The sequence below is a fragment of the Miscanthus floridulus genome, chromosome 1 (assembly GCF_019320115.1).
Source record: "Miscanthus floridulus cultivar M001 chromosome 1, ASM1932011v1, whole genome shotgun sequence".
In the NCBI taxonomy this organism is placed as follows: Eukaryota; Viridiplantae; Streptophyta; class Magnoliopsida; order Poales; family Poaceae; genus Miscanthus; species Miscanthus floridulus.
Window position 1 is genome coordinate 174,317,419 of NC_089580.1, and position 12,478 is coordinate 174,329,896.

At 38.4% G+C, this 12,478-nt stretch overlaps 1 long non-coding RNA gene across 1 annotated transcript; it reads right to left on the minus strand.

The window, feature by feature from the left end:
• Window positions 1–11,359: 11,359 nt before the first annotated feature.
• On the minus strand, window positions 11,360–11,921 carry LOC136502828 (uncharacterized). Its single transcript, XR_010770726.1, has 3 exons — window positions 11,827–11,921; window positions 11,599–11,709; window positions 11,360–11,476 (listed from the first exon to the last, which is right to left on the minus strand). It is a non-coding gene; the product is annotated as an uncharacterized lncRNA (long non-coding RNA).
• Between the last annotated feature and the right edge of the window lie 557 nt (window positions 11,922–12,478).

Below are 12,478 nucleotides of genomic sequence, written 5' to 3' on the forward strand. Positions count from 1 at the left end.
TGTCATTGTGCCTCTCTGTTGGTAGCTCGCTGGCGTTTGTGGTGAGTGCTGCGGTGGTTGGTGCGCATCCCCTTTTATTTTGCAGTGTAGATTTGGAGTTGCATGGGTTTTTGTTTGGATTGTTAGCAAGTGGCGTGGATTTGTTTTCTGTGTTTCTCGGTTAGATTCTGTGTACCATGTATCCAATTGAACAATGGATGGCCATTGCCTTATGTGAATTTAACTATTACCTGGTTCATTTGAGCCATCTTCTACAGTGCTTGTTGCTACTTGTTGATCCCTTCAACTGTACTGAGATCATAGTTTTCTTCTGAGGTGTCATACATATCTTCAGTCATGTTCCTGGAAGTATAGTGAATCTATAAGATATTTGTGATATCACACACATAAACTAGGTTCTAGAATGCTTCTTGAATCTAAGTAAAGTGAGCTGCCCTTCATTGGTCATGTTCTATGTTATTACTTTTGTGGTCATATTCTGTTTCTTTAAGAAGCTTTTGGTAGGGAGTTGTCCGCTATTTTGATCAGTCTGCTTGCAAATTAAGGTTTAGTTCTTTGGGGTTCAGAGGTTTAGATATGTCTAAACCCAGCAACCTGCTATGGTAGCCACTATTATATACTTGTGCCTTTACTCTAGACTAGTGTGGTTCAGGGTTCAGTGTTACCCTTGTATGCATTGTATGCTTGTGCTTGTGTTGTATACTTGTATCCATGTGCTTGAGATATCATTGTTCATACTTATTATGTGTGTCCTCTCTGAACTCTAGTTTGGAGTTAGTTAGTTAGTTAGTTTGCCCTAAAATGAGAAATGTCCTGCATTCAAGTTATCTGTTAGTATTATTACCTACTGCTGATGAAAATAAGGCAAATTTTAGATTGAGTTTCACAATTTGCAATTACTGATAATGTAAATTGCACTTATAGGGCACTGCAATTATAGTTTTCAGCATATGTAGTATTGTCCCTTATATATAGTATTGTTGCAGTTGTCTTATGTGAACCTTGTAATGTGAGGATTGGGTTGATGTTAAGTACCTGTTTGGTTTTATGTGAACCTCCATTTGCAGTAGTCCTTATATGGCGTTTTGTTGTTACTGTGTCTTTATTTTGCTTGCGTATGCAAAGCTGCATTATTGAAGTTGTCACTGATTTCATAATCACAGTTTGCTGGTTGTGTAGCCATGGAGGATGAAGATCATGTTTATGATAGTAACGAGGATGAGTATGAATCGAGCTCTGATGATCTGAATGAGCTAGAGGTACTAAGTTTTTATGTGCAGTTGATGCTGATTTTGGAAGCTATATTGTGAAATATTTTGTCTAATATGGATTGTTTGGTTTTTTAAGGACTCAAATACCGAAGTTGATGGGGTTATGATGCAAGATCAATGGTGAAGACGTTCCAGCATCTGCAAGAGGCCTTTGTAGGGGTATTTGCGGAACTTAGTCTATTTTTCTCTGATTGTTTGATTCTCATCCTATCTTTTTCAATTTACAAAGTTTGTTGACTCTAAAGGGAAAGCAAGTCAGTGTGGTGTCCAGACATGTGTTGGAACGGTACATTCTGTCACATGTTTATTATTTGTTGTGCTTCAAGTGGACTGAATAGACTAAGTTGTTTAATGTGTGTGTTTGTTGCATTGGTTTTCAGAGTACCAGATCTGTGAGAGGGAGGGGTAGAGGGAGAGCGACTGGTACTCGAAGCATTTCTGAGAGAGCAGGGAGCAGGTTCAACAGCAAGTATTTTGGTGAAATTATAGCCCAGTTGGATGATCGTAAGAAGGGCATAGTCAGGGATCATGGATTTGGCATCTTACTGCAGTATGATGGTTGTTCGGCACCTAAGGGATTTATTCAATGGATCACTGATCAGTTGGACTTGAACTGTAGTGATTTTCTTGTAGGAGGGAAAATAATCCCCTTATCTACATTGTCAGCCCATCTGTTCTTGGGCCTCCCAATGGAAGGTGAAGATATCAGGCAGGCTTATTCTGAATCCACAAAGAGTCAGTTCCTTTCAGCATTCAAAGAGTCCTCTCTACCCCTTATCAAGACGTTTGGCTAGAAGCTGCTTAGAGATACCTTATGTGATGATGATGTTTTCCGGTACTTCATGGTGGTTGCACTGTCAACGTTCCTTTGTGCAAATTCCAGCACCCTTCCTAGCCCTTTTTATTTGCCCCCCTTGATTGATGTTTCTAAGGAGAGGGTCATGGGGTGGAACTGGTCCAAGCTTGTATATGATTGGATTTTTTCTTCTATTTCGAACTACAAAAAGAAGAGAAGAAGCACCATTGGGGGTTGTCGATATTTCCTTGCTGTATGTCTTTTTTTCCTTGCTGCCTTCATTTATTCTGTCATTTGTGTTTGATCTGGATTTGATTTTAGTGATGTTGTTTGAAATGTTTTGTAGGGTTACTATCTTGATTTCATCAACTTTGGAGAGAGTAATCGATTACCCTGAAGTCTGCCAAGGATCCAGCATTGGAAGGGGTCCATGATCAAGAAATTTTCTTCTTTTGATCGTGTTTGCGGTGACATTTATGGAAAGCGACCGGTAAGTTCTTGGTAGAAGATGCTGAATATGTTGTTTCAGTTTGTGATTTGTCCAAGGTGGTGCCCTCTTTTGTCATTTATGTCCACAGTAAATTATATATGTAGAACTGATAATATGAATGGTTGCTGATGTTATTGAGATAAAGTACATACATTTATACTTGTGTTTTGCTGTGTACTCTTGTTAGTCTTGTATTGAGTTTATATATTTTTGAGATCACTGTCTGGGCTAGGATATGTTTCGTGTAGGTGAAATCAATTGATGACACATGCTATGCAGGAGAATACCTGCTGGAAGATGCTACCAAAGCATTGCTTAAACTTTTAGATAAGCATTGTCATTTTCTTCCAGCAGATGTGGGTTCCTTGTCATTTATTTTTTTGCTGACTGTTCATGTAAATTCAATTTTGACATGGTTGACATTGTACTATTATCTTGTCTATACAGGACAAATTACACGTGTGTAGGCTTTACGAAGATCATCAGGCAAAGCATGGTTACAGTAGCCTTGACCTTCTTGTTGCCAAGATGTTCACGTACATGCATCGTGCATACCCTGGTGTTGGTTATGATGCACGTGCTGAGGCTCAGAATCCTGATGATGGAGTTCATCATAATGTTGCTGGTGCTCATGATGCTGTAAGGTCTGGTACCAGGGTGCCCTCTCTAGCACATGATAATGTTGACTATGGTGCCTCTGCCCCTTGTCCGCCTTCTCCAGGTCGCGGTACTGTTCCACGAGATGGTTTGGATGAAAGAGTGGCTGGTGCTCCAAGTAATGCAGCTGTCAGAGCAGTTGATCCATCTGGGGTTGTACATGAGACTAAGACTGAAGAAGCATTTGTGACAGAGAAGATCGAATCAGATGGTCTGTATGATGATGCTGTTGGTACTCAGTTTTGTACTTCGTAGGCAACTGAGATCATCTCCTCAAACAACTCTTCTGCTCATGGTACAATTTGTTTTTGATGAACGGTTTTTTATTATTTTAGCATTGAATTGAAATGATTCTTTATTATCTAAAATTTTTATTTTCTTTCTTTGTAATTTGTTTTTTTGTAGAATCAGGTGAAAGGAATTTGAAGAGGAAACAAAATCCGTCATCTCCATCTGTTGAGATTCTTGATTCACAGGACCCAGCAGGTCAACGTACCTGAAGTTCTTTTTTTTATTTATTGTTGCATTGAATTAAATTCTGTATTTCATTTGTTTGAGCTTGGATTGAAAGACTTGTTTATCCTTGGTTTGTGGATTTATTGATTTGCAGAGTTAGTTGCAAGGAAAGGGAAGAGGAAAAGAGACACTTCATCGCCATTAGTTGGAACTGTCTGTTCACAAGACTCAGCATCTCATGGTACTGTTTGGATTTAAGTAACTTGTGTACTTGCTTGTACTGTTATGCTCATTTTTTTGTGGAATTAGGTGCAAGGAAAGCGAAGAAGACAGTGAATGCATATTCCCCTTTAACTGAAGTTCTCTATTCGAATGTGCCATCATCTCAAGGTATGTTAATTTTCTGTAAGACAGTTTCAGGATTAGAGTTCATTTCTTCATATTGTGGCAATATATATCTTTTGGGTATTTACTTTTATAATTTTTGGTGGTGTTGTAGGTACAAGGACCAGCAAGAGGAACAAGAACTTATCTCCATCTCCTATTCCTACTAGTGTGGCTTCGAGGACTCGGTTTGTTGCATATAAAAAGACTTCCAAGTCCCCTATTGGTCGCAAGAAAGATAGAAAGGAAAGTACATCAAAGGATCATGTTATTGTCGAGGAAGCTACAGCGCAGACCTCTAAATCTCCAACGAAAAAGCAGGCCTCTAAGTCTCCAAGTAAAAGGCAGCAGCAAGGCAAAGCATCTAGGCTATCTGCTTCGACCCCCTTGGCTCATACTATTGATGAAGTGGAGATAGCTAGATCAGCTGTTGCATCTGCCCCGTTGGTTGATAAGGTCGATGAGGCCCCAGGTTTGTGTCGCTTTTGATAATAAATGTTTACTAAATCTATGATATATATGAAAGTGTGTGCATTTTTATACCGTTGGTTGATAAGTCTGTGCATTTTTGTACCGGTGTTGTATCTGGTGATGCTTCTGATGCAGCAAAGAAGGCGCAAGATTGTTCTAGTGCTGATTTGGTTGGAAATGCTACTGCTGCTGTGGATGTTCAGGGTTAGTTCCTATGTTTTGGAAGTTGCATTCTTTTTATTAATAAATTGCACCTTTGTATTCATGCAATTATAGTGTTTGAACTATGCAACCTGCCTTTATGAATTATGACCTCTGTTATTTTTGTAGTGTTTTGATTTACTTGTATTTGATTATTCATGTCCCCGACTTTCATCATCTAAATTTGTAGTTTCTGCTATAAGTTCATTTTAGCTGGATGCTATGTTGACCACATTTTTTTTGTTGATTAATCAGGAAAATGGAAAGGTCCTGTTAAGAAGGCTCCATTCTTTAATAGTCCCGGTGTTCCTCCTTTTCGAATACTTAAAGATGAGGATGATCTAGGCAATTTTGTTGAAGATCCTAGCCTGAGGCGCCCTTTTGGTTCAAATTCTTCTTCAGTCCCTCCTGAGCCAATTGAGTTGGTTCCTAGGACTGATTTATGCAAGGCTCCTGCGTCTCAGGCAGTCTTTTCCATGGTGAGAATCTTTTGTAATTTTTTCCTTGTTGAATTTTGCAGTTCAGGTGAGGTGATTTGTCAATTGTCTTTCCATAAAAAAAATTTGTTACTTGTTTTCTTTCAATTGTGTCGTTCAGCCGAACTAATTTGTCTTTTGTCCTTTCTTAGAAAAAAAATTGTCCCTTGTCATTGTTGAATTGTGTTGTTCAGACGATCTCCTTTGTCCTTTGTGTTTCCATAAAAATAGAAATTGTCACTTGTGTTTTTTTAATTGTATCGTTCAGCCGAGCTCATTTGTCTATTGTGATTCCATAGAGAAAAAATTATCACTTGTCTTTTTTGAATTGTGTCGTTCAAGCGATCTGTACTACAAGTCAGGCGTGATAATTTCTCTATTGTCCTTTGATAATAAAAAATTGTATCTTGTCCTTGTTGAATTGTTTCGTTCAGGCCACCTCATTGACTTTTTACATTGTGCTTCTTAGCTGAGAATCAGTTTTCCCCCATTGACTTGTTATATTGTGTTGATTATTTTCTGTACTCTTTACTTGTTGGTGCTACAAGTAAGCTAATTAAATTCCAAATATTAGGTGCAGTTTAAACCATCATATACTTCACAGGAGACTCAAGGTGTTCATATATTGCATGATGGATTTCATGGAAATGTAAGTTGTAGTTAATGCTATTGTTCCAGTTAACTTTGCAGCCTTGTTTTGTTTTCATAGGTTTAACTCATATTTGTTCTACTTGTTCTTTTTTTAGCTTCAATCTGAGAGCACCTTCTTCTTCAACTTTGCCTCTGGATCTCAAGGTTGGACATTTGTTAATAAGATGAGTGAGATTCCATCTTCTTCAAGTGTTAATGTGAGCAATGAGGAACCTGTTGAAGCCAAAAGAAATGAGAATGTTGGAAGTGTAAGCATCTTTGTTTGAATGGAGTTTATTGTTTTGCCTCAGCTTCAAATTTTGAATTTTTATGTATGTCTTATCTTATGTGTTATCTTATTTCCTGGTATTTCTTGGCGACTAATACTGTTTTTTTATCTAGGACTGTATTCGTATGGAATCTATTCCTTTTACTGAATATGCTGACAGCGACGACGAGCCAGTTGGTCCTCTGCCTCTAGCTGCAATCACTCCTGGGGGAAAGCAATATGATTTTTATTATTAAAACAAATGGGACTGTATATAATTTGAATGGGACTGTATATTATTTTATGTAAATGTGTGGAACACTTTTAATCTTTGTCTGATGGCGTGTACAATGGAACTATGCATACTGTTTGTATTTTGTATGTTTGATGGTGAATTTGATCAACTACTATGATATATTATATATGTTTGTATGTAATATGGTATTTTGCTGTCCTTTTCGAACAATTTGATGTGTTTGTTGTTTATTGGTTTGCAGGAACATGTTGCAACACATGTTGCAAACCTTGCAGATGTTTCAGTTGTTGGCGGCTGTTCTAGAAAAGGTTTGAGAAGTAATGGTTTATCCAATGACTCTGATTCATTTTCAAGCCAAGTTCCTTGGTGCTCTTCTAGTGCAAAGCTTGTTGTTCACCGTACAAGGAGGGTTTTCATACCAAGCAAATATCAGTTGAGTCCTTTTGTGAAGCCTCACTCGAAGATTACTGTGTCCAAACTTGAAGTTGACTTGTATGGCGTTGTCTTGAGGATGGCAGATAGTAATGAGCACTCGAAGTAAGTTATGTTCGCTTAATTCCTCCTCTCTTTTCTACATTGGTGATTAAATTTTGTCAATTTGCAGCTAGCAAAGATGTAATGGACGTTATTTTATTCTTGTTTCAGCCTTACAGTAATTGATTATGGGCATGTGATTGTTAAGTTAAGTGTCTTTGCAAGCTCTCTTAAACCTGAAGGAAATGTGCACTACTTCGTAGTGAACGCTCTGTGCAAGTTGTTATTTCATAAGAATCACCCCAAGAATTCTTACAAACATTATTTCTTCTCGAAAGTTGGTGTAAGTATCTTTTGTTTTCATCAATCAATTCTATGTTCGGACGATATGAAATAAATATTGACTAGTCTGTTATGGTGTAGGATTATTTAATTGGGAATCATGGCCCTAATGATAGCAAGGAGAAGGAGCTACATGAAAATGCAGTCAAATGTTTTAGGGGGGCGTCTTGCGCAAGGCCATTATCACAGAGCCAATATGTAAGTTAGCAATCTTTGTATAATTGATTGCTTATTTAGGGCTTGATTGATACTTATATTTGTCCATTGTGTATTTTCATGTCAGATGTACTTTCCAATTCTATTCCTTGATCGGTGGTACGTGGTGGTTGTTATTTTAGTTTGAGAAAGATTGCAATCTTGGATTGTTGTACACTATGTTATGGAGGAGGCTCACCTATTGAGAAAGTTGTTCATGATGAATTCATAAGTAGGAGCAGCACATTGGCAAATACATTATGATTATCCTTTGCAGTTTTTCCATGTACCCATAATTGTTACATGTGTTGCAATTGTGCCGTCTTTTTAGGTATGGAACTTGTCTGCAATCTGGAAAGAATCTGGTCATCCTGACTCTGGGTTCCATGGATATCGTGTTTACTTTGCAGATGTGCCTCAGCAGCATGAGGAGTATGTGTAATACACTTTTTTTAAAAAAAGCATGCATGATACCCTTTTTTGGTTCTCATTGTCTTCTGGCTTGTTTTTCTTGTATCTTTGTGTCAGCTTGATCAATGATAGTGGTATTTTTGCTATGAAAAACCTTGAGGCTTGGGCTATCAATGTTGATATGATGGACAAGTTCAATGAAGCTGATATTTGCCACCTTCACATCAAATATGTCAATGACATGCTTTCCAGTCCATTCAATTCTGCAAATGAAGGACGATTTAAAGTCCAGGAATTTGATGAAGTGGTAATACTAGTTGCAATGTCCATCTGTCTTATTATGCCATCATGCTTTTGAAATGATTGTTATTTTGGAAATTTTTCTTTTCAGGTCTATGAAAAGTACTACAAGTCAGCATGAGCTGCATGTTTTGTCTAGACTTGTGTCATTTAGTGTGTAGGTTCATAGTATTAGTGCATGCTAATCTGTAAGTGAGGAATTGTCTGATATCACTTCTGTTGGTGCTATAGTGGTTGTAAAGATAAATCTACAGTGAAGAATCTAAACTGCGGTGGTTTTATATTATTTTAGTTGGGAGCTTGATGTGAAATGTTCTTTTTTCCATATTCGTAGTTGTTATCTTCCTCTGTTTCTTGGGGTTTTTTTTTGTCAAATCTGTTTTAGTCTACTAACCTATTATAGCAAAGACAAGTGCAAGAATTTTGCTGCAGGATATGGTGGTGCTTGTCTCAAGATCGTTTGCTGAAGTGTAGTGCCATATGATGAAGTTTGTACAGGTACTGCAAATGCTAGTTTATAAATTGCAAAAACGCTTACTGTAAATTGCTAGTACTTGGTACTGTAATTGTAGTTCTCATCATTTGCAATTAGAGGTCCAGGCATAATTTAAAGTAGGTTTTCAGAATATCCTACTGATTACAAGAATGACATAAATAATTTTGCCAATACAATTGACATCAAGTCCTTCTATGTAATCATCATGATGAACTTGGTTCTGTTGGAGCTGCTGTTGTCTCCTTTCTTCTCTTTTTCTGAGGCTTCACTAGGGATCCTGTGAACAATAATTGGTTGTAAATGCATTTAAGTTCTAGTTTTTGGTTTTAAATCATTGTGTAATTTTGTAGTGCAGGGTTACCTACTGTACTATCCTTGTCTTTGGGTTTCTTGTTTTTCTTTCTTTCTGCAGCCGCCATCTTTCTTTGCGCAGCTGCCATCTTTCTTTCTACGGTTGCCTTCTTTCTTTCTTTAGTCGCCTTCTTCCTTTCTTCAGCTGCCTTCTTCTTTTCTTCAGCTGCCTTCTTCTTCTTCTCTTGCTCCAACCTTTTCCTCTCAAAATATTCTATTCTTGTCCTGAATCTCTTTGGGATTTTTGGCCTTCCCTTTGTCTTTATTCTTTCTAGGTCCTGAATGTCTGTCTCTGATTCATCACTTTCTTCTAGATCCGCCATACTGTAGCCATCTTCCATCACTTGTTCTTGTTGCCTGCTGTGTCCTTCCTCATGACCTTGTTGCTGATTGTTACCATCAATTGTCTGCTGGGTGCCAAAAAGCACATCTAGTTTGACATCCAGCTTGCTGAACTTGGACAAGAGGTACTCCATTGATTTCTCAGTTTTTGATCCTTTTGAATTCAGGATTGCTGACTTCCTGGACAGCACATTGAACCTCAGCAATGCACTTGTTGCAAGGGTCTCCTCTTGCTCTCTTCTAACATGCACTCTTGTGCTCTTCTTTCTCCACCTATCCTTTATGTATTTTTCTGGAATTGTGCTTATTTCCTTCTCAATGATCACTTTTAGGATATGTGAGCAAAGAATTCCATCTTTGCTGAACTTTGCATAGATGCAGCTGAATTCTTCATTTCCCTCTATCAGATCAGTCTGAACTGTATATCTCCTGATTCTGTGCACATTGTGGATTTGGTTGCTCTTGGGCCAGACCTCAAAAGTTTCCCTTCCTCAGTCTCCTTGTAGCTTAACCTTGCTGTTGCCTTCAGCTGTACCTGGAACTTCCTGAATATGTTCCGGTTGTACAGCTCAGCAGCTTGCTATTCAATTGTGTACCCAAAAATGAATTCCTTGGGTGTTTTCTAGTTGTTGTAGCTTTCTTCTAGCCTCTCGTTTTTGTTGATTGTTTCAATGACACGGTCGTATTCTCGTATGAAGCCCATCATGCTATATGTTGGCCCAACATTGTCCTTCATCCTCGAGTTCATGGACTCGCTTCTAGATGTGGTTTGGATGAATGGGAAGAAGTCATGCTTGAAGTAGACAGGAATGAACATGTGCCTCGTTTGCCATATTTTAGTCATGTACTTGTTATTCTGCAGATTATTGTCTTCGATCATCTTCACCCACAATGTTTCAAACTCTTCAATTGTGAGGCTATTGTTTATTATATCCTCAAAATCCTCATATAGGCCTTCATGTTGTGAGAAGACCTTTGTGTTTCTGTTGTAACACTTGCTCTTGATATGGAACAGGCAGTTTCTGTGAGTTGCATTGCTAAATACTAGCTGAATTGTAGATTACATCGCTTTGTCCTGGTCAGTTATTACCGTCACTGGGTGCTTCCCTCCCATCACTTCCAAGAATGTTTCAAAGACCCACAGAAAAGTTTCTATGGTCTCATCATGCAGGAAGGCACAGCCAAACAAACAACTTTGTGTGTGTCCCGTTATGCCCACGAATGGAGAGAAGGGAAGGTTGTATCTGTTTGTCATGAAGGTGGTGTCGAAGCTTATACATTCACCATACTCTTTGTAATACTCGATTGAGCAACCGTCTGCCCAAAACAAGTTTTTGACTCTCCTTTTTTCATCCAGGTCTAGCTTGTAGAAGAAGGATGGATCTTTAGTCCGCCTCTTTCTAAAGTAATCTAGCACCATTGTCATGTCTGAGGCCTTGATCTCTCTGTTGATTTTTGTCCTGAAGTTGCTAATGTCCTTCTTCTTCATCGGCAGGGTTGCGGGTCCTCCTCTGAGGTATGACAGTATGCTCACCATTTGTCTTGTCGGGATGTTGTTGTCATTTAGCATCCTGATCAGCCCCTTCTCCATATCAGTCATGTATTTGTGCCCTGAGAACAGTGTGTCCCAGTCTCCAGGTCATAGTTCATGGTTGTGATCCAAATCTTGATGCATTATGAACCATGGACCTCCTGCCCGTTCCTCCCTCAGTGTTATTGTACAAGGACACTCTGATTTTCCCTGGACACTGGTGTTTCTTTTGGCTAATGTCTTCTTTTCAATCTGCTTATCTACCTCTGCTTCTTCTTCTTCATTGGATTTTTGTTGACGTGCTTTGCCTAAATGGGTGCATTTTAGTTCTACTTTTATAATCTCGTTGTCTCTCTTCTTAGCTGTTGTCCTCATTGAATGTTTTACAGCAAATTTGAAGCTAGCCAGAAAAACATAGAACCTGCAGAAGTGTTCTGCAGCTGCTCTACTCTCAAACTTTTGTAGCGGCTGAGGTGTGTATGCGCTGTCAATGGGCCCATTATTTCCTTCTGATGTAGCAACCTGCTCTGCGATGATGAATTCATCAATCTCCTCTTCTGTCAGGAACTGGTTGTCATTGGAATTGTGTTCATCTTCTGTTGCAGTTGACGCAGCCGCTGTGGTTCTTGATATTGGTGCATTGATGCTGCTGAAGCCATTTTCTGACGCTGTGAGTTCCTGTTCATGTAAATATGTTATTAGCAGTGTGTAGTTTTTCATATCATTGGAGTTTTGCATTTGCAAACATTCACTACGCACTGAAATAGGTGTAGAAAAGAATAATTATTTTTTTTGTTTACCTCATCAATGTGCATGTTGTTGAATATGTCAATTTGCCAATGATGATTTTCATTTTCAGGTATGTCCTGGAGAAAGCTTGGTATTTCTTCATCATAGTGACCACCAAAATCCTGTGTTGTACATAGATAAGTCAATTCTTCTTTGTTTGATGGCTGTAGTGCATTACTTGTATTCAAGCAATTTTGCTGATGCATGTGTGGCAAATTGTTGTGCTTGTGGACATGTACCTGGTATGCCATCCTTGAGTCTGATATTGATGAATCTGGTTGGGGTGCTAAGGTTTCTTCAAGAGCATTCATGTCATTTGCAATTAGCATGTCTGTTAACGATCCTTGTGTCGCTTCATGTACCTGTAATAATTATTTTAGAAATTGCACTTGTTCTAAGCTGAGATTACATAATCTAGCACTAGTAATTTTGCACATGTTTGTTTTGTAATTATGTACATGCATGGTACCCCTTTCTGTGTGATCAATGTCTTCTTGTGAGCTCATAATTTGCTCAAGCATAAGCTCAGTCAAGCCACCCTGCATGGAAATAAATTTCTGTTCTTTTAAGAACATGTATCTGTTCAGATTCTATCAATCTCAGCAATGATTTGCTCACCTTTTTTATTGTGTATGGGTTGAAAAGGTGACTTGAACTAGTTGTGCCTCCAAATATCTGGAAAGGATCTGAGTGTGCTGTCATCATAGCTTCAGTGTTAATTGATTTGGATAATGTTGCATAGTCATCGAATCTGCTTGTTGTCATGTACAGCCTGTTCTGCTTCATTCAAAAACTAGATGTGATTAATTGTTGTTTCTGCATTTGTAGCAGATCATGGAGAAAAATACATAATTTTGCAAATTCATATTAGGAGATGCATTCTGTGTACCA